Source organism: Amblyomma maculatum, chromosome 1 (assembly GCF_055883805.1).
Source record: "Amblyomma maculatum isolate TAMU_Amacu chromosome 1, ASM5588380v1, whole genome shotgun sequence".
NCBI lineage: Eukaryota > Metazoa > Arthropoda > Arachnida > Ixodida > Ixodidae > Amblyomma > Amblyomma maculatum.
In genome coordinates, this window is record NC_139344.1 from 256760763 (window position 1) to 256780443 (window position 19681).

Consider the following 19681-nt stretch of genomic DNA (forward strand, 5'->3'; position numbering starts at 1 on the left):
CGCCGTAGTGGAAGACTCCGGAAATTTCGACCACCTGGGGTTCTTTAACGTGCACTGACATCGCAGAACACACGGGCGCCTTGCTTTTCACCTGTATCGAAAAGCGGCCGCCGAGACCGGGATTCGATCCCGCGTCCTTGGTAACAGTAGTCGAGCGCCGTAACCACTGCGCCACCGCGGCGGGGTAAAATATTGGTGTTTGGCAAGCATACTGGCCGCTAAGAAATGTGAAGTTTGGTTCCGTGGTGGAGGGCTCTGAAAAGTTTGCCTCCTGGAGTTCTTTAACCTGCTCTGACGGCGCACAGTACACGAACGCCTGTCAATGCAGCTAAAATAAATAGGCGATGCTTGTAAGAATGAAGGGCAAAAGATTTAGAAAAAGCCTAGCTGTTGCTGGTTTTTAATGGGCTCGTCGTCGTTTCATTTATTGTTTTCTTTTAATTGTGGCCTCTATAGAGAGTTGCGGATTCAACCTAACGCCAACGCGCTCAGCCATGTTAAGTGGCCAGTGCATAACTGCCTGCAAGCTCGGACACTCAGGTGGTCTCGCGATTCAACACATACTCGTTGCCAGTGTTCAGCCATATATCCCCTGCCACCTGCCCGAGCATCTCCCAGCTCGGTCATGTCACGTGATCTAGTGACGTCACACACGCCGCTGACCAATCAACGCTCGGCCACGTCACCTGACCTTTTGACGTCGTTAACCTGTCGACCAATCAGGGAGATTCGTGGCGCCATTCTTATCCTGGAATTTCAGCTGATGCGGACTCAAAAAATTGCGTTGAAATGCGTGAACGGTGCATAAAACAACATTAATGCGCCTGTGGACTCACTGCTTAAAGCGTGAGCTTCAAGCAAGTGTCTGTTGCAGACCGTATATGAGTGTGATAGCCGCTTGCCAAGCCCCTTGCTTCAACGACCATAAACGTCGTATCGGTCCAATCCTATCACTTATAATAAGATAATTATTCCCCTGCACTATGCCGAAGCAAAGCACTCTTGATCGCTTCATAAATTATCACTTAATGAAGGAAGAGGGAGCTCGTGTAAATATCGCCAAATAAGAGCAGAGTAGTTTTCACCACTGATGTTATGATGCTTGGTTATAGTGAGCAGTGTTTAAACAAAATACTAGCAAAGACATTATCAATAAATGTCATTGCACCTGAAGATCTGTTTAAAGGATACCTGAAAATGCTTTAGGATTCAACAAAATTGGAGGAGTCAAATCTGCGAAATCTGCAGGTAAACCGTGCCTTGTCGTTTCGCGCTAGTTTTTAAAATAGTGATGTATTATATAAACCTATTTCGCAATGCAGGCTTCTCCTCAGCGCATAGAAATAAATAGGCATCATTTGATGACATAATCTATCGGCGATAGATTTTCAACGCAGAAACATTTGCCCACAGAAAAAAAAAACAAAAAAAACGAACGTTCCCCAAGGTAAATGCCGCGAAGCATCGTTTGATCACGTCAGATTGCGGGTGTGGGTGCAACAGTTGGAATCTGAAACGTCACAATGAGATCAGCGTCTAATGTCTGCCCATTTCTTTGGTGCTACGGGCATAGGTCTGAAGTCCGTCGGCACTTTAATCGTTCATTACGCTTGATTTTTATAATGGTAGAGCAAAAGAAACTTGGTAAGCTGAAACTACAAGTTTCATATGTTGAAGTGCTTACATTTAGTGGAACTCTAAGAAACGTGTTTCAGCTTCCCTAAAGCGAGCTTGAACAATAGTTATGCCCGTGCTTATTAGTGGTTTAAGAATGCTGTCTGTAAAACGCCTACGTTCATTCCTAAAGGTCACTATGCAGAGAGGTCACAACCTTGACCTCTTTCTCTTACGGATGTGGTTGTCGTGCTTTAAGCAGAGTAGTGTTTAGCTGCATCTTTCCTCGCCATCCTGAGCAAGGCCTTCATGTCCGGGAAGCACGCAACGCGTAGCTGTTCGCATGCAGGCCTGATTTGAAGGAAGTGTAGGAATAAAAGTGCACGGGACACGATTCTTCGAGCCGCGTCACAAGCGACCAAAAAGGAAAGGAAGCCTAGGATGAACGTGGGACAGACGTCGCACGCAAACACAGGAACGCGGAAAGGGCCTCTGGGGAGGGGACTCTTCCCCTCCCCCCCCCGCCCCCTCCTGCACTATCACGGCGGCTTCCGCTATGCACACACTTCCGCCTCTCCTTTCCTTCGCGGGGAACGCTTCTGGGGGAAATTATTAACGAGCCGCGATCCATAAATGACCCGTGGGGTTATCGAGGCAGTTTGCGTGCGCTAGGGTTCGAGATAATGGGACAGCTTGGCACGATAGCTCCAACTTAATCTCCGGTGATTGCGATGCGCCCGCAGCCGCCGTCGCCGAGAGAGCTTTCCGCGAGGCCTCGCCGCCGGCGACACTTCTCCGGCTCGTCCCGAGGCTACTCCGAAGTTTATCGAACGCTCGGTTGCCGAAGGTGCGCGGGCATTAGCCGCCAATGTATTATGCATGAAATTGCTGGGGAGGGGCTCCGAGCACGCGCTTACGAATGTTTCCCTTCGCTCTTCCAACGACGTTGGCTCTGAGCACCGCACCAGTTATTCCCACCGCCATTCGTCGTTATGTGCGCCTACGCGAAGAAAAAAATAACGAGAATAGTCAGGAGGTTGGTTGCTCAACGCCTTTTCTGATTTCCGCTTTAGTGTTCCCCACACTCTAGATATCCTCTCTAGCGAGTCATGCTAGTGGCGGAGAAAAAATAATTACGAAGAAAGTACATGAAGTCTTGATCGAGAATACCTCAGTGTATTCTGGAAGTTTGAAAGAGTGATCCTCCGGTGGTCATGAGAAGTTCCAAGTCTTCTTTCTTTCCGCAGGAGAGTTTCCGGGCTGTGTCTGGTACAAGTTCATCGAATAAGATTAAATGTCTTTATGGCGTCTACTCCACAACAGACATGGCAGAAGCACGCGGTTTATCGGTGTGCGTATAAGCCTCGCTTCCAAACGGGCGTGCCATTTTAATAGCCTTTGGAAAACGTCGACAGCTTTATCCCAAAGCGCCAGTCAACAGCGCAAGCATTTTACTGTTTATGGATGTCTATACCTCTTTTCTCAGCGTCTGCACGTAAAGAACTCCTCGAGCGAGTTCCACTAGAAAAAAGCATCTCATCGAGCCAGTCGAAAGAAAGGTTTTCCTTTATCCGGCTGGCCCCATGGGCCCACGAGTGTGTGGCACGGAGCGATTTCCCAGCAAGGACCAGCAGCCCGTTCGCGCGGCTGCTCTCCTTTGAGCTGAGGAACCGGCTCGAGCCCATTAATCCGACTGCCTCGGCGGACGCGGCAGCGGAACCCCGGGATGCAGCTCTCAAGCGGGCCGCACTCACAGCATTCGACCTAGCGTGCGTGCCACCGGTCCACGGTTGACTGCGGCTCGGCCGCCACATAGGGAGAGGAGCAGGAGCGGCGGCAGACACGTCTGGTGGTTCAATGCGCAGATAGAAAAACGAGATGACGAGAGAGAGAAGAAAAAAGTTAGGAGAGCGCGCGGTGGCAGAGGCGGCTGATCGCGGGCCGTCGATACAGCCTTATGCTTTGTGCCGGCCTGAGAGACTATTGGTTCTGCGCTAGTGCCTGCTCGACTGGCCGGCCGATGGATACAGATTGCTACTGGTACCGGCGGCCAGCGCAATCGATGCTGCGGGTCCTGCTTGGCGCTCCGCCATTGGCGCCCCACCAAGCCAGCGGCGCAGAGAGGAGCTCATTTCGGCGGCGCCGCGGCCGCCGGGGCCGAGGCACCACGACGGAGGAAAGCAAAGGGAGTATCTTGACGCGAAAGGGTTGCACGGGACCGACCCCATGAATCCCTAAGCGGCGACTCGTTTAAACAACGTGATGGCATCCTAAAAACAACCACCGGGAATGACAGCCTCAGGAGATGTCGCTCGCGAGAATGTTGCTTTTGTCTATGTTGATGGTCCTCTTTTAGGTGAACTAACTTGAAGGACACAGCTCTTAAGATGATTTAAAGACATTGCTGCCGCAAATGCCATTCTGCGTCGGAGGTGCACGTGCTTCGCCAGTGACGTAAAGCATATGTTTTTTTTTCTTTTTAATTATTTTACTTTACCATTTCTGCACCCAGCTCCTTCCGTATTTCTTACCATCGATTTTCTTCCCTGGTTCCATGCAACATAATGTTAAGTGTTTGAGAAGATGTACCACTGCAGCTACATGAAGGCTGTGCGGTTTTCTAACGTATGAAGGCCAGAAAGGTAAAAGGAAAGAACATCAGCGGTCGCCTATCTTCGGGATGTGTGTCACAGTGGCAGGCTCTTTTAATACGTTTAGGGGGACAATTAGGCTTTCTCGGAAAGCAGACCCTGCACTGTCATTTTCCTTTCCAGAAAACGCATGTTCAACTCCCCTCTTTTTCTTCTGATCTTCCTTCCCGACCTCCTCCTAATTATTTCTAAGGCAGGAATTTTGCTCAAAGCCCATGGTAACAAACGGCACTTGCCACGCGAGAATGATACTTGAAGCGAAGCTGAACCACTTTTCGAAAATCTTACGGTGACTCGGGGATTCGAAAGCATATTCCTGGTATGTAAAGCTCTACAGTGTTTTTTGCACTAGCATTTAAAATGGCTCGTAATCGCCGATTAAATGTATACATGTGTTTAGGCTTCTTCTAATATGACAAAGCCAAGCGGAAAATCTGAACAATGACGTCATGGACGATGATGTTCAGACTACCGTTGCATTCTACAACGCATTGCCGCGCGTCGTCGAATTCGCCAAACAACACTCTGTGGGTTTTACCTGTGGTGCATTTGGTCTACTTCCTTCAGGTAAACGTTCGTGGTGTTGGAATGTACTGCTGTCGAAGATGACGTCATCGAGTGATACCCCTTCCCCCACTCCTCTGTGCGCTCCGGAAAAATTAACTACCATAGTGGTTTTAATCGATGATTGCTATTTCAAATCCTAGTACACAAATTATTAGGTTTTGACATTCGACTGCAAATCTGATGAATTTTAAGTCCACCTTAGTTGAAGTTTAAATTCAGTTCTCTAAAACGCCACAGGCATGCTCCTATTTGGGCACAACATTCTTTCGATTTCTTCTTATTCCCGTTTCTCGTGACACTTCATATCGCCTCAACCTTTTCCCTCAAAACAGGGTTAACCTCAAAGCGTTTTCTCTTCTTTATCATCCTGACGTCGGAGCGGCTGCTTACTCAATTGAGAGTTGCAGCGAGGTAGTGACGCATACTCTAGGTTCTTACATAGATCCTCCTCCTACAGAGACTCTCAAGACCCTGTCAATAGTCGCCAGAATTCAAGATATCGCACACTCTAACCCTTCAGGATATACCATATACACTGATTCAATACAGGCTATACGCACCATTCATGCGGGTCGCATTCCTGAAGAACTGCAGGATGATCTACACTGAGCTCTCACCAACACTATCACACTGAGGTCCCGCTGGAGTCCGAGGCAATAAGGTAGTGCATCGCCTCCCCCGCGAACTTCATCACCGGGCGCGGGGGATTCCCTGGCATTATCCACCCACGTGGGACGCTACTACTCACTACAAAAAAGAAATCAATATTCAGTATGGCAACATTAGGGAAACTCTTCGTCACTTCCTTTTCCTGATAAATCCCTCACTACCACGCAAATACGCATTCTTAGACGCATACAAATAAATACACTCCTTACTCCTAGCGGAAATTAAGAAGAAGAAAGGGGCATGGGCAGGACATGTAGTGCGAAGAGAGGATAACCGATGGTCGCTGAGGGTAACAAACTCGATTCCAAGGGAAGGAAAGCGTAGCAGGGGGCGGCAGAAAGTTAGGTGGGCAGATGAGATTAAGAAGTTCGCAGGGGTCAAGTGGATGCAGCTAGCACAGAACCGGGTTAAGTGGAGAAATATGGAGAGGCCTTCGCCCTGCAGTGGGTATAGTCAGGCTGATGGTTATCATGATGACTCCTGCGCGATCATTTCTATACCGAATCAGACATTCCTCAGTATGCCCGAATTATTCTGAACACTATGCAAACTTAGAACACTGCATGTTTTCCTGCCCTGTAGCACTTAAGTCAACTCGTTTTCCACGCCCTCCTCCCCCCACGGGGTGGGCTTGGTTAGCCTCTGTCCAGCTGAAAGACCAGTTGGCCTTGGCGACCCTGGCACAGGACGCTTTCCACGCTTAATAGTGCGTTTAATAAAGTTGTTTCCTCCTCCTCCGCCTCCTTCCCCATGTGAAATGAAAATTACAGCCTGTTTCATGTGTATTATTTATTATTTCAGTAATAGTGTTATAAGTATTACGATGCTTTTCACCACTTTTTTTTTTCTTGGATAGGTTCGGCAGCACCATGCTTATGGTCGGTAAGTGGCAGAGCAGCCTTTGCAGGCACAGAAACAGCATGCAAGGCGAGAATTACAAAAGGCAAAACGTGTTATCCTCAGCCCTCTACTATGGCACTCCTTTCTCGCTTTCTTCTCTCACTCCCATTTTTTTTCTCTCCCTTTACGGTGTGGTACAATATGTTCATCGAGAAGTGTGCCAGGTACTGTGCCTTTCTTATCTTAAGATTTTAGGAATTTATAAATATATATCCTCGTGACCTATGCACTTTTTTTTTCCTTTCTTACAACCAGAAGTACGGGCTTATAATCCTCACATTCGTGTAAGAGACTGTGAAGATCCGCAGCCGACTAATTTCAAAACAATAAAACAATAACGAAGAAGACAAGAAATGGTGAAGTAAATTAGGTTTATAATAAGCAGTTGGAAACTACAAGACGATATCAGAAATTCAGCAAGCAGACAGCCTGTCATGTAACACTCTAATGGAGAGGAAATGAAGGTACTATCAACATATTATAACATGTAAAAATGCAATCAAGCTACAAGCCACAGCTAGCAGTCAACGTCTGCTGTTATTGGATTCTTAAATTGTATTTCGTTTTGCTTAGACGCTACCAGTTCCTGCTGACCATTCCGCATTTTGGCGGCTACAGGAAAAAAGGATTGTTCGTCCCTAACAACTCTGGATTTACAAAAAATTGAGAACTTGAGTCCCCGACAAAAGTTTACAGCCCGAAACGTTTGCTTCTAAGCCCCTCACCGTGCCTCGTTTTGCATTTCCAGATACCATAGTCTCGCGATAACGGAAGAGCGTCGTGTTCTCTATCCTCCCAAACAATGAACTGCTAGATGTGCAAGGGAGCCTTGCTGAGCAGTCTGGAATCAAGTCCCTAGGGCAGTACATTTTTTGGTTGACTGTACTATCACGCCAGCATGAGTTACATAGCGTGAGCGTGTGCCCGAGCGCACTCTTTGATTGTGCAGTGGCGCCATATCGGAATCATCGGGAGAGAGTGTGGCTGTTACTGCGAGCACGCATAACCATTGCCTGCTTGCTGTCACCATCTTCTTTACTTTTTGAAGCGGAAGCTTCACTACTCTAGCCATCTCGAGCCTTCAGCGTCAGTGTCGGTGGGTCCTGAAAGAGCGCCAACTCGGGCCTCTCCTTTCATGTGGGAGGGTGACATTAGAATCAGCCTGCAATGGCATTTTACATTTGAATTCACATTGCCCCTATGCCACGAGTAGGAACTGCCAACTCGGGTCACTCCTTTCATATGGGAGGGTGATATCAGAATCAGCCTGCCAGAACCCTTTGCATTCACGTTACCGCTAGGGCACGCAGGCACGTCCATACGGCTTGGTTAAAGCGGGACTTTATATTTGGGCTGGTAGCTACGCTCTAGCGTCATGTCCTTAGAGGCTGAGCTTAAGTGTCCCAAATAATGTAGCGCCCTACACGGATAGGGCATGATAGCGGAATAATTTACCAGGCAAAAGAAGTTTCCGCTTCCAGGTTTAACTAGAGCTAAACCACAGCTAATTTTTTTACGGTGATATCAGTTTCGAAAATGATGACGGCAGCCGTGTTCCCATGTCCAAACTTCATGCTCAGGCTAGTCCTATTTTTTGAAATCGGCGATATCTGCGCTGGCACGTGTTGCTGTACAACTTCTTTTATTGGGGGAGGCAGAATTCAGAATGCGCTTGTGGTTTTTCAGTTTGTGGTTTGACTTCAATAAAGACAGAAGAAAGCAGTAAAAATTGACAAAACACAACCAACGAGTGAACAGGGATGAGGGTGAATGGAAGTAATCTGGACAATGTGCGGCTACAGAAAGAGCGCTACTCTTTACCAATAGCTAGAAAACAGGATATGATAGCACCACTCGCGCGGTATAGCTCATTCTGAGCACGACAGTACGTGCAACAGACAAGAGGTGAGGTAAATTGTAAAGCATTTTGTACAAATGCTCTAACTTTGTGAGGTTTCTCTCAGGCAACAAAAAACGGAAGCTTCCGGCCAGAATTGTATGCAACGGAATTGATACTTTTGTTCTATTTCGTTGCGATGAAGCGAGCGTTGCAATATTTATTGGCTTCAGAAGCAGCGCGCTCGGGTTTCTAGACTGATCAAGCAACTACAGCTTGTTATCAATGAAGATGCTACATACTTTCTTTGTCTTTAGGGATCTGACAAGAACAATACTCTTTGTGTGTAGCGAAAACATATTCAGCCAGCTTCCTAACGAGTTCAGGCCAAATTTGTTTTGTTAAGCTTGGTACGTGAAGGCAAAGGTATGAAAGCATCTGTGTATTCTCGGGATGCAAGCGTAAGTCTGCATCCTGCAATGTTGAAATTTACCAGTATGTGCGGACGGGCACGTTCATTCGGGCTCAGCTTATGGTTTTGTAATAGCTGTCCTTGGCGGAAACAAGGACACAAGGGGCTGAGCAGTGAAGGAAGCATGAAACCAAGGGTATAGACCGATGCACCACTCGGGGTCCAGAATATTTACGACGATCACAAAAAGGAGTGGTCCGCCGACTGAAGCTGAGCAATCACCTGGCTTTGCAATCATAATGCGGCAATGCTGACCCCTAACAACGCTGACTTCGAAGAGTTGGAAAGCATCCACATTCAGGAACTGCTGTTAGTGAATGATGCTAATCATCTCTTGAATACTTTCATAGAAGAATTCAGTTTGAAATAGACAGGCCAGAAGCCAGTGTTTAACAAGATGGCCGGAAGTTATGTTTGCAAAGAAAATAAATAATTTGATGAATACAAAGGGCGGCGCGTAATATATTTAGCACTCTGGAAGTTGGCGGTAGACGCAGGTTGAGCAGAGGGATTAACTACTTGAAGGGCTATAGCGGTTACCGTCTGTAAATATTGTTAATGTTTTTGTGTCACCTGCAGCATGAAATAAGGCTAGAGGTGCTATTGAAGATACCTTGCCCACAATAGCTTCAAATTATGCGTTCGATGTAAAATACCGGGTAATATTGCACTGAACGTAGCGAGGAACATGGCTGCTAGCCTCAAATTAAAAGTCACCAAAACTTCTGTAGTGGTGTGGTTAGCTTACTGGCTGGCATAGTGTCCTTCGTTTTAGCTGTCCGTAAGAGCAGGCAGATAATTGCGCGGCTAATTGTTTTCGGTCCGCAATGTTCAAGAGCGTCTTTAGGTTCACATAAACGCTCCGAGGAGATGTTCACGATAAAATATACTTGTAGTGTGTCTGAAACTTTTTATTCACAAAGACATTGAAAGCTGGCTCTGAAACATAGGCTGGAGTTGCAGCGATACACTGAAAATTACTATGGTCTGCAGGGTGCCTTTATTCTTAGTATTTGTTACCGGTGAGACTTTTTCGAACATACGGGATAACCAAGAAACCCCAAGCACTATTTGCGTCTATTTGCGTTCCCTTTGATGTAAACGAGTTGGGCGTACCTATATAAGTTGACATTCTTTTTACATGTCTAAAAAGGAAACGGCAAATTATACAAAGTTAAAACCTTAGTAGTTTCTTACTAAAATACGTCGAGATGCTGGCCTTTTTCATTGTCGTAAATGTACCTTTGCCGCCATTTCTATTTAAGTAATTTATTTTCAGACTAATATTTGAGGGTACTTTAAAGCCAAGCTTAATATTCAGCCATATACTGAGGCGAACGAAGAAGAGAAACCAGCACATGCGACGTGCTGGCAGTGAACGCGGGCTGGTTATGTAGAGCTAAATGAAAGGGTGAGTCTGCGGCACTGGAGACAAATTATTGCACTCTATAAACTTATTCCATTTCTTTTCAGCGTATTCTTTTCTAAAATAAAGTTGAAAAAGTGCAGATTTCCATGCGTTCAGTTGCGGAAATTTTACGCGGGCTTCAATGCATGAGAGCACAGGACAGAAGCAAATCCGAGTGAGGTTAGTTACAGATATCTGTCGCACTGTAAATACCAGCGACGCTGTATGATAATAATTAGTGAAAATCCTTGCCGATGGTATATTTCGTACCTTACGGCAGAGAAAGCTGAGTGGTACTACCTGCGGAAAAACGTATCCGGCGATGCAAGCTGTTTGTTTGAGGAGAGGAGCACGTCTTTCACCTCAGCTTTTAGTAACAAGCAGTCATCTATCACTCTTCCTTCCTGGTATCTTTCGTCTCAAGGTGCGTGCTTCATCTGACACGAGACGCCACGCATCAACTGCTACAAGGATTTAATAAGGCCGCAGTGTTCGAGGCTGTACCAGAGTTCCCACAGTGCAGAGACCGTAAGAACACCTCCGGGGCAAATTAACGAACTCAAGGAGGCTGGCTAAAGGGAAAAAAAAAAAGAAAAAGAAAACGTCTCAATTACAGCTCTACGTTTTTGTTTTTGTTCACAACTGCCGCCTAGGGACGAAGTGCAACCATAGATTGAGAGGGACGAGAAGGGGCAGTTTTTCTATGTGCAGCTGGTCTTTCATTCGTCCGTCACCGAATTGTGTGTGTGTTCTTTTCGAGTTTCGGCCCACACTTGAACAAGGGGCGCTCAGAGATGCAGGCCGAAATAAAAAGAGGATGGGAGGGAAGCGCGTCCCGATCTTGTAAAAGGCAAAATATAAAAAGAAGAAAATGACCGTAATAACCGAAGGCCAAGGGAAAGTCTTTTCTACGCCGAACTGCTCCGGATCGATTGAAGATACCCTCAGGTCCCTCGAGACGGAAAATCTATTTCTTGCTACCTTTTTTTTCTTTAGCGCCAAAATCAACGCGTGCCAGGCGAGCGTGGAGCACTGCATGCGCCAGTAGCAACTAATGCACCCCATGTACGGTGAGCACCACTTTATTATGAAATGTACTTTACTGAAAAGAGGAAAAAAAAAACGAAAGAAACGAGCGGTAAAGGGAGGTCGTGTGGGAGCGCCATTCAGCTATTCTGTTTTTCTAGTGCTTCGCGAGTTATAGTCAGGTGGCTGTTTCATCTCTCCGCCTTTATTCCGGTCCCCTGAGCGAACCCGAGGAGAAAATGAATGAAGATGAATGAGCCATTGTCGCAAACTGGGGCGTTCTATGTTCCTACTTTTCATCGCGGCGTCTCGGTTCCGCTGTTGTGCACTGGCGTGAGCTACTAACCATCTAAGTGAGGGCGGCAACCTTCATTCTGCTATAGAAAACACGTAAGCCAGAAATGAGCCTTGGTTATCAGAAAAGCGGGGCCGACGTGACGAAACGTATGAGCACGCAACAAAAGAACGCAAAAAGATACATTCTCGGTTATGCGTGCACTGAAAATGCCCGTGAAATGATGTAGGATTTTTCAGCAAGCTTAGAGCAATGTTCGAGGTGACGCATACAAATCAGAAAGAGAAAAGCGACAAGGAAAAATTCATCAAAAATTGTCTGCAGGTTAACAAAGGACATACAATGAAGAACATAAATCAGGAGCGCGAAAGCATCAGCAGGCTATTGCAGTCTTGATTCTATGGTCTCTCGTCAACGGCCAGTCACAGTCTCGTCCTGAGAATCATCATGCCTCCAGTATCTATTATTACTACAGCGTAGTGGGTACTTTGAAAGTATTCGTTTTTATATTTCGTCTTGCGCTCTGATTCTCTCCTAAAAAAAAGGTGCCAGGCTAAAGGGAAGAAATATTCTGCACGTGTGTCACCTTGCCTGCGCGCGTGTATCTAGGAAGGTAGGAGAGCGGACGGAGCAGTTGGATGGGTGGATTAGGGTTTGGCTGCTCAGAAGCTAAACCATGTGAAACAAAGATATGCCCTTAAGAGCAGCGCCCAAAATTGACGAATTATTTAACTGTATCATTAAAAACAACAAGATGTCGCTTTCTGGAGTTAAAACTTTCAGTAAAATAATTAATTAGCAAAAATTAAAAAAAAATAGTAAAAAATTTAAAATTAGAACAATTGGGATATCGTCTTCCTATTTCCTTGACGCCGAAAGTGTAAGAAGTGCCACTTACGGCGCAGCAGCAGCGTATGTCGCTATCTGAGAAGTTTCCTGACGATCCCTTCTAAGTGTGAATTATGTGGTCTAAGCAGCGCTTTTGAAAACCGCTGGCGGAAAAGCTCAAGAATAGGAATGACCCTTGCTGCATTCGGACGTGTGGTTTCCCAAAAACGTACCCGTTGGCCTTAAAACAAAAGAAACAGTGTGGGGATAAATTTTGTCGCAGTGTTACTACGGTGTGTTCGCCCCATCCATACACCGCTTGTAGTATGTCAATATTATAGGGAATGAAAAAAAAAAATGAACAAGGGCTCAGGGGGAGCCTCATTCTGCAAGCCAACGTTTCGAAAAGAGTTCTTGTCTTCATCTGGGTAGCGCGGTCATCACTTGTAGGGTTCGTATACGCTTTTGCTTTTGAAGAAGAGATGCAAGGCAGGGAAGGGGCAGCGAGCAGGGGGAAGAATAAAGGAATATTTTTCTATATAGTTTTAGCTGAGCTGGAAACCCGTGGTTCACTGAGCGGAAAAGGAAATAAGAAAGCGGCAGAAGGCAGGAAATCTCCATGCGTTCTTTTTCCATAACTCCCCCCTCACCTTCTTTTTCCTGCTTATATCTTTTATTAATGTTTGTTCTGTCTTCAGTCCTATTCCTTTGATATTCCCCTTTTAGGTTTTTATTCAATTGTCCTACCCTCTTTGTTCTTTTTTTTTCGTTCCTGTCTTTTTACGTTCTCCACTTCTAAACTGCTCCGCAATGTAGCTTTAAAAATACACAGCACATGTACTTGTTATGTCGCCAGCCCGTTTTTTATGCTTTATCCATCCGCAGCCCCCTCTTCCTCTTTCTTAAAAACTATTCCTAGAAACCCATTCCAACATCGAGCCTGCTTCTTATGCTGATTCATGGTTCTTGATTAGATGGCGACTTAGCTTCTGGCTTTTCGTGATCATTACGCAAGAAAGTGCGGACTCTAGAAAGTATATGGGGGCATGCATAGTCAGGGCTGGTGGTGAAAACATTTATTGAGGAAACCAGGGTAGAATACAAAGATTATATGATGATTCCTGATCCCGGTCGGTGTCTGTCAAGTCGTACCTGGCAGCGACCGCTTCAGCACAATCGATCAGCATCTTCTGCGAGGTTGGGTTCGAGCTAGAGACCGCGATCTCCCATTCCTCTTAGTCCGTGAGACCCAAATTGGGTGGTGGCTGGAAATCTTTGCATATAAACATTGTATGATCGAAGGTGGCTCTAGGAGCGCCGCATAGAGAGCATGTGTGGTCGTACCGGATCGGTTGGGCCAAGGCCAACCAAGCTGGGAGGGGACTATTTTGGCTTGTAGCTGTAGCCAGATTATTTGATAGGGTTTTGGGAAACAGGTGTGAGGTGGGGAATAGAAGAGTCGTTGTTCTCGGTAGTGAAGAGTTATATCATGATAGGCTAAACGTCTGTCCCGCATGATTCCCAGTCTTCGGTATGCCCCGCTCGGTTGACGTGAGCTCGAGCAGTTGAGTAGGCTGCCTCATTGTCGGGGTTGCCTGCATGGCTTGGTACCCAGATGATGTGAATCGGCCGGGGAGGTGTGGAAACGGAGGTTAACTGCTGATGGGCGACTGGGGGTATCTGCCCTCTTACGAAATTGAGTGTGGCAGTAGAAAAGGAGGTGGCTAGCGCAATGGATGCCTCTTCGGCCTGTTTCGACGTTTTTGAAGCGAAAAGCTTCATACGAGGGTCGGAGCCGAGCTTCACGTATGCCGTATGCCATATGCCGCGACAGAGTGACGTCACAGCCAAGGCCAGCTGCGCAGCCCCCTCGCAAAGCTCTGCCGGCGTTGCCTAGCAGCGCTTAAGAGGTGTGCGACTCCTCCTCATTACAAAAAATAATTAGAAGAGTTCAACGCTGCTGAACCGAATATTGAGCGAAAGCAATAGCTGCAGATGACCGAGCATTCTTCTTCTTCTTCTTCTTCTTCTTCTTCTTCTTCTTCTTCTTCTTCTTCTTCTTCTTCTTCTTCTTCTTCTTCTTCTTCTTCTTCTTCTTCTTCTTCTTCTTCTTCTTCTTCTTCTTCTTCTTCTTCTTCTTCTTCTTCTTCTTCTTCTTCTTCTTCTTCTTCTTCTTCTTCTTCTTCTTCTTCTTCTTCTTCTTCTTCTTCTTCTTCTTCTTCTTCTTCTTCTTCTTCTTCTTCTTCTTCCCCAGCCCACACACACATAAAGCCCCGCTTTAAACAAGCCGTATGAATGTGCCTTAGTGGCCTAGAGGGGTAACGAAATGCCAAGGTCCTGGCAGGCTGATTCTAACATAAGCGTCCCATGTGAAACGAGAGACCCAAGTTGGCAGCTCCTGCCAGCTTGGGGTCGTCTACGCGGGTAGTCTAAAGGTCAAAGGTTAATGGTGGTCACCGCCGTCCCACGCTTAAGGCTCAAACTGCGAGCAGTATTGCTTTCGCAATAAAAAATAGGGTCCATCCGGCAATCGAACCTCCTTCCCTTGGATCCCCAGTCGAGCGATTTACCGATGCGCCACGCCCCTGGTCGTGAAACGCTCTTCATAATTCTGCTTGTTTACCGTGAGGATCACAGCGCGATTCTGCGAGTGACAGATACTGCGGTTGGCGCGCAATTTGAAAGTACCAAATATTAAAATAATTAGTCACTCAATTAGGGTGACATCAAGGATGTGACATTGCCCATCTGCCGTCAGCTATGAGGACCAAGCGGAACGAGTGCACTCCAACGCCTCCGGGCGGCGCTTCTTGCCTTCCGCGAGTGAGAGATGCTGCGCATTTCCTTTACTGTAAACGAATTATTGAATGCCGGTCAACTATAGACGCGCTCGATATGGAAGCCAAGGAGAGTTTAGCTGCTGGCGAACGGAGCAGAAGGCTGGAGAACCTCTTCTGATCCCGAGATGGTCACTGCTTTTCGCTACGTATATCCAGGCATAGCAGAGCTAAGCCATCTTTCATTTTTATTTTGACAGAGGCGAAAACTGTGTGATGGAAGTTATTCTAAAGTACGCTGCTGGCATATGCCGCGGGGTGTCTGTATTCGGCTGCGTCTATGCAGGCCGCTTCAGTGTCAGTCGCGTAGGCTTTGTGAAATGCCTTGGCTCGAGCCTTAGTCGTACCTTTTGGTGAGCATGGTTCATATTCTTAGGTAGTGGCTGTATGTTAAGGTTGTCCCGGATATATTGGGGGACTAGTGGCTGTTATCGGAGGATGGACCGATTGGTTGGAAGTTTAGTGCGGCAAGGAAGAACCTGCCCGTCTGTCGAGGAAAGTCTGTTGATTTGAGCGGTACGATGAGCTTCCACTAGTTCTTGGATTGTGTTGTGTACCCCCATGTTTAGGAGGCGTGTGGTAGCAGTGTGTTTCTGGAGGTGAAGCGCTATTTTGTATGCCTGATGAATGAGTGCGTCCACTGTCTCCATTTCTGTCTTTGTAAGATAGAGATACAGGAGGCAATATATAGTCCATTCGGCTCATGACGAATGCCTGTACAAGGCGCCGGAGATCGTGCTCTCACATGCCTCTGTGCTTGTTCGCTATTCGTTTGATGAGTCTGATAGCTGGATGGGTGGTGATAGTCAGTTTGAGGATAGTTCCTGTGTTGAGTAAATTGTTTTGCAGGCGCATGTTTTTGCTTGGTAGAGGCAGAGGTTTGGGTGGAGCAACAGGAGTTTGTATCAGGTGGAAAAGAACGCTGCGTGCGTTGCCACTACGTCCGCTCCTACTTGAAGAGTTTCCTCTATGTTTCCTACATTTCCTGTGGTCGTCCATAGGGTAATGTCGTCCGATGCGTCGTTCGATGCGTTCGATGCGTCGACAGGGTCTGCATCTGCATTCGTACTTCCCACCAGATGTACAGGCCACGTCCAGAATCTTATAAACCTGAGCGAACGTGGGACAATTAAATACCGTCAATAAATGCTTGTGAAATTCTCGGGCTGACTAGATTGTAAACTGCCATGAAATAAAATCAACCTGTGTGTTCATGCAGTCTCTTCCTCGTTAACGCACACACACGCACAAATGGAAAGTAAAGGCTCATTGCGTAACACACCCAGTATTTGCTTGCTTGCTTGGCTCGGGAGGAATGGAAAAGGCGGGCTGATGTCACCGAGGCCCCGGGCGCGACTTCAGGTCATGAAGGTTGCAGAATGGGAGCTCCAGTTTGTTTTCCTTTCCGGTAATCACCCGAGATCATTGAGCCGCTGCGCACGTTTTTAGCATCCCGTCGCCAAGACTGCACTAACGAGACAGGCGACCACTGGAGCTCCTCGTTAGGCGACTCGACCTTTTCTTGCTGCATCCGCTTTCCCACTGCGACAATCCGGATGAGCTAAACTTGCCCCGAGTGTTTACGCTCGCTGTTGCTTAAGACCTTCGAGAGCAGTCCTTACGGTAGCTCAGGATGATCCCTCCGAGGAAGTTAGTCTCCTATCTTTGTCGACAGGGACGCGGCTCTAGGTTCGTTCCTTAACCCCTGCCCCCCCCCCCCCCCCCCCCCTCTTTTTCGCGTTTCGCTTTCTGTCTGTCTTTTTTTCTTTTTTGTCTGTTTCGCCGAGCCTTGTTTTCTCTACCACTAATTGCTTTTTCCCACAACCTGTTTTTCTAGGCGCTATCCAGCCAGAGTCATTTTATTCAGACTCCGTTGTGGTGTTTTCCAGCTTTATTTTTCTTCATTGTTTCTCCCCTTTGTGAGGAAGAATCGATTGTGCGCCAGAGTGAAACCCGTCATTGTGCGATTGTCTTTGCATTCTTATTTTTATTGTAACCAAGGCTCTTTTTAATTTAACACTGGGTTAATTATTTGCTATCGCTAAACCTCATGTGCATGCAAAGTATCCCCGCTTTGAACGCACTTGATACTGTGCTTCGGAGAATTGAAGGTTATTACGCGCTTAAAAATGTATTCCACTCTGTCTTTCCGCCTGCAAGCTTTTAGGTTGATGTTACGGTCTCAAGGAAGATACTTTGACGTTATTTTGCGAGTCTGATACTTTTATGAAATTCGAGTGCCAGATGGCGCCTAATGGGACGGCTCTATGCCATAGTTTGCATAATTAAGTTCGAAGCTCCTACTTATTCTTTTTTAAGGAGCACTCCGTGGGAGATGGCGCTTTCTTGCTTGCTTCGACTTCTTTACAAATTCAAAGAAACAGTTTTCTTGTTTTAATTATTACATTTTGGTACCATTGAAGACTTTTCAGCGCAGTGACAAACAGCCTTTTCGTATGCAGATGCTATTGGCTTTTCTTGTGTGAAACGTTTTTTGCTTGGATCTTTCTTGGCTAAGAGGCGATAGGGCCTGATGTGTATGGCGAAACGCAGTTTATGTTTGTGAAAATAACAACGCATAAATATATCCCAAGGTACTAATATATGGTGCGAAAAGGAGTGTCGCCAGTTTTTCAGGTGATAAGTAAACATATAAATAAATTGAATTTTCACAAGAATAGGAGGTCTATCGCACCAGTCCATATATCGCAACCAACACTCTCAGCGGCCTCGGCTCGATGCTTACTCGTTTTCAATCAAGCGAGCACGTTTTTCCTGATTAAACAAAGGTGTGCGAAATAAATGTCAATATCGATGGGAACAGCGCGTCACATTAATGCATTGAAACAGTGTGAACACTTCTCTCCCGCCAAAGCAGATAGCCTGCCATGCACGCTGCAGAAACAAGCCCAACATTTTCATTTTCTGGAGGCACGCAGCGTTTGTAAGCCTGGAAACTTCAAAAACTAAAAGATATAATCGGTGAACTCCGGAAGGTGTGGCCGAGGGGTATAAAATATTGATGACAATGATTACTAATAGACTTCCACGTTAAACATTTTCTTTTGTTTGTTTTGCGTTTTAAAGACTTTGAGAAAAGGAAATAAAACCAAACAGACGCTTAAGGCCGGATTCTCTAGGGTATGCTTTGGGTCTTGTGAAAGTAAAAAATGAAAACAGTATTTAAGATTGGCAACTGAATTTCTTAAGATTTCTAAGATTCGCAATAATTCAAAGATTTTTCATTTTCTCAAATTGTAATGGCCCACTCATTGCCACGTCGCGGTGCCTCAGTAGTTGGGGAGCTCGACTGCTGTGCTCAAAGATATGGAATCGAATCCCAGTCGCGGCAGGCGATTTTCGATGGAGGCTAAAAGCAATGTGCCCGTGTTCTGTGCGATGTCAGTGCACGTTGAAGAACCTCACGTGGTCGAAATTTCTGGATCCTTCAACTACGGCCTTTGATAGCCTGAGTCGCTTTAGGACGATAAACCCTATTCATACCAACTAAAAACAAGCCATTAAATTCACTATATCGACGTGAAATGCAGTTGCACCACTTGAGGGGAACATTAAAAGACACGCCAGCGACTCCTCAATTCTTCGATAGCCAGATGCCGTCTAAAGCCCTCTGCTATCCTCATTTCATGCCCTTCCTCGGGAGCTAGCCTTCGCACCGACTCTACGTCTGTGGGGGAAAGTACCATTTGAGTAGTCCCACTCGACAGAAAGAGGACGCACTCAAGCTGCGGTTAGCAGCATCAAGCTTGCTCATAAGCAGCTAAAGAGATCAATAACTGAAGCCTCAGTAGTCCACGTAACAGTAACTAACTGTACTAAAGCGTGCAAAGCAGTTCCATTAAGGAGCGAGTGATGTGTTTAGCACTTAAGGTAGGGGAGGCGTTAGTCACGTTAGACCACGGTGTGTGTTAGACTGAATTAGAATCAGGTGGCAGCGGAGACGTCATTTTTTTTTTTTTTGCCAAAAATAACTTTTTATCACCCAGAAAACTGTGTAATAACAATGCTTTCTTGTCGTTACCATTGGCAGATTCTTACAACCTTCTGTGGGTGGTGTATTCATACTATTTCTCGAGGGACGCTATTTCGCTGTCTTTATGGGCAACTGTTATCGAAAGACGAGGAAACCAGCGCAGTAGCGTAGCCAAGAATGCAAAGTCTTCTGGTTAAAACAGTACAAAGGAGACGATGGAGAGAAAGGCTTGATGCAAGAACGAGCACTAAGCTTGTGCGTGTGGCCCGTGTAAGCAGCAAGTTCAGAACCGTAAGCTCACGACAGCATTCAGGCCCTGTGTGCTGTCTAGGCGGTCGACGAAGCGGTTTCATTGTCATTTTTATCGTTGAATCGGTTGCTTTGTACAGGCTTGCGAGCATGGCGATACTGCAAGGTTTTCCCTGATATTTTTTTTCAACTGACACACCACAGGACGCAATTAACCATGATAGAACTCGCAACAACCACAGCAGAATCAATCACTAGGGTCGCATGCGATCATGCTTACTGCGTTGTTAGTCAACAGCACAGTGCGCCGTTTTATGAGAAATTCGTGTCCAAT

General features: G+C 46.4%; 1 protein-coding gene across 1 annotated transcript in view; it reads left to right on the top strand.

Moving 5' to 3' along the window:
* LOC146206291 (Kv channel-interacting protein 4-like) overlaps window positions 1-19681 on the top strand; it is a 529985-nt gene that overhangs the window by 153691 nt on the left and 356613 nt on the right. The window lies entirely within an intron of this gene.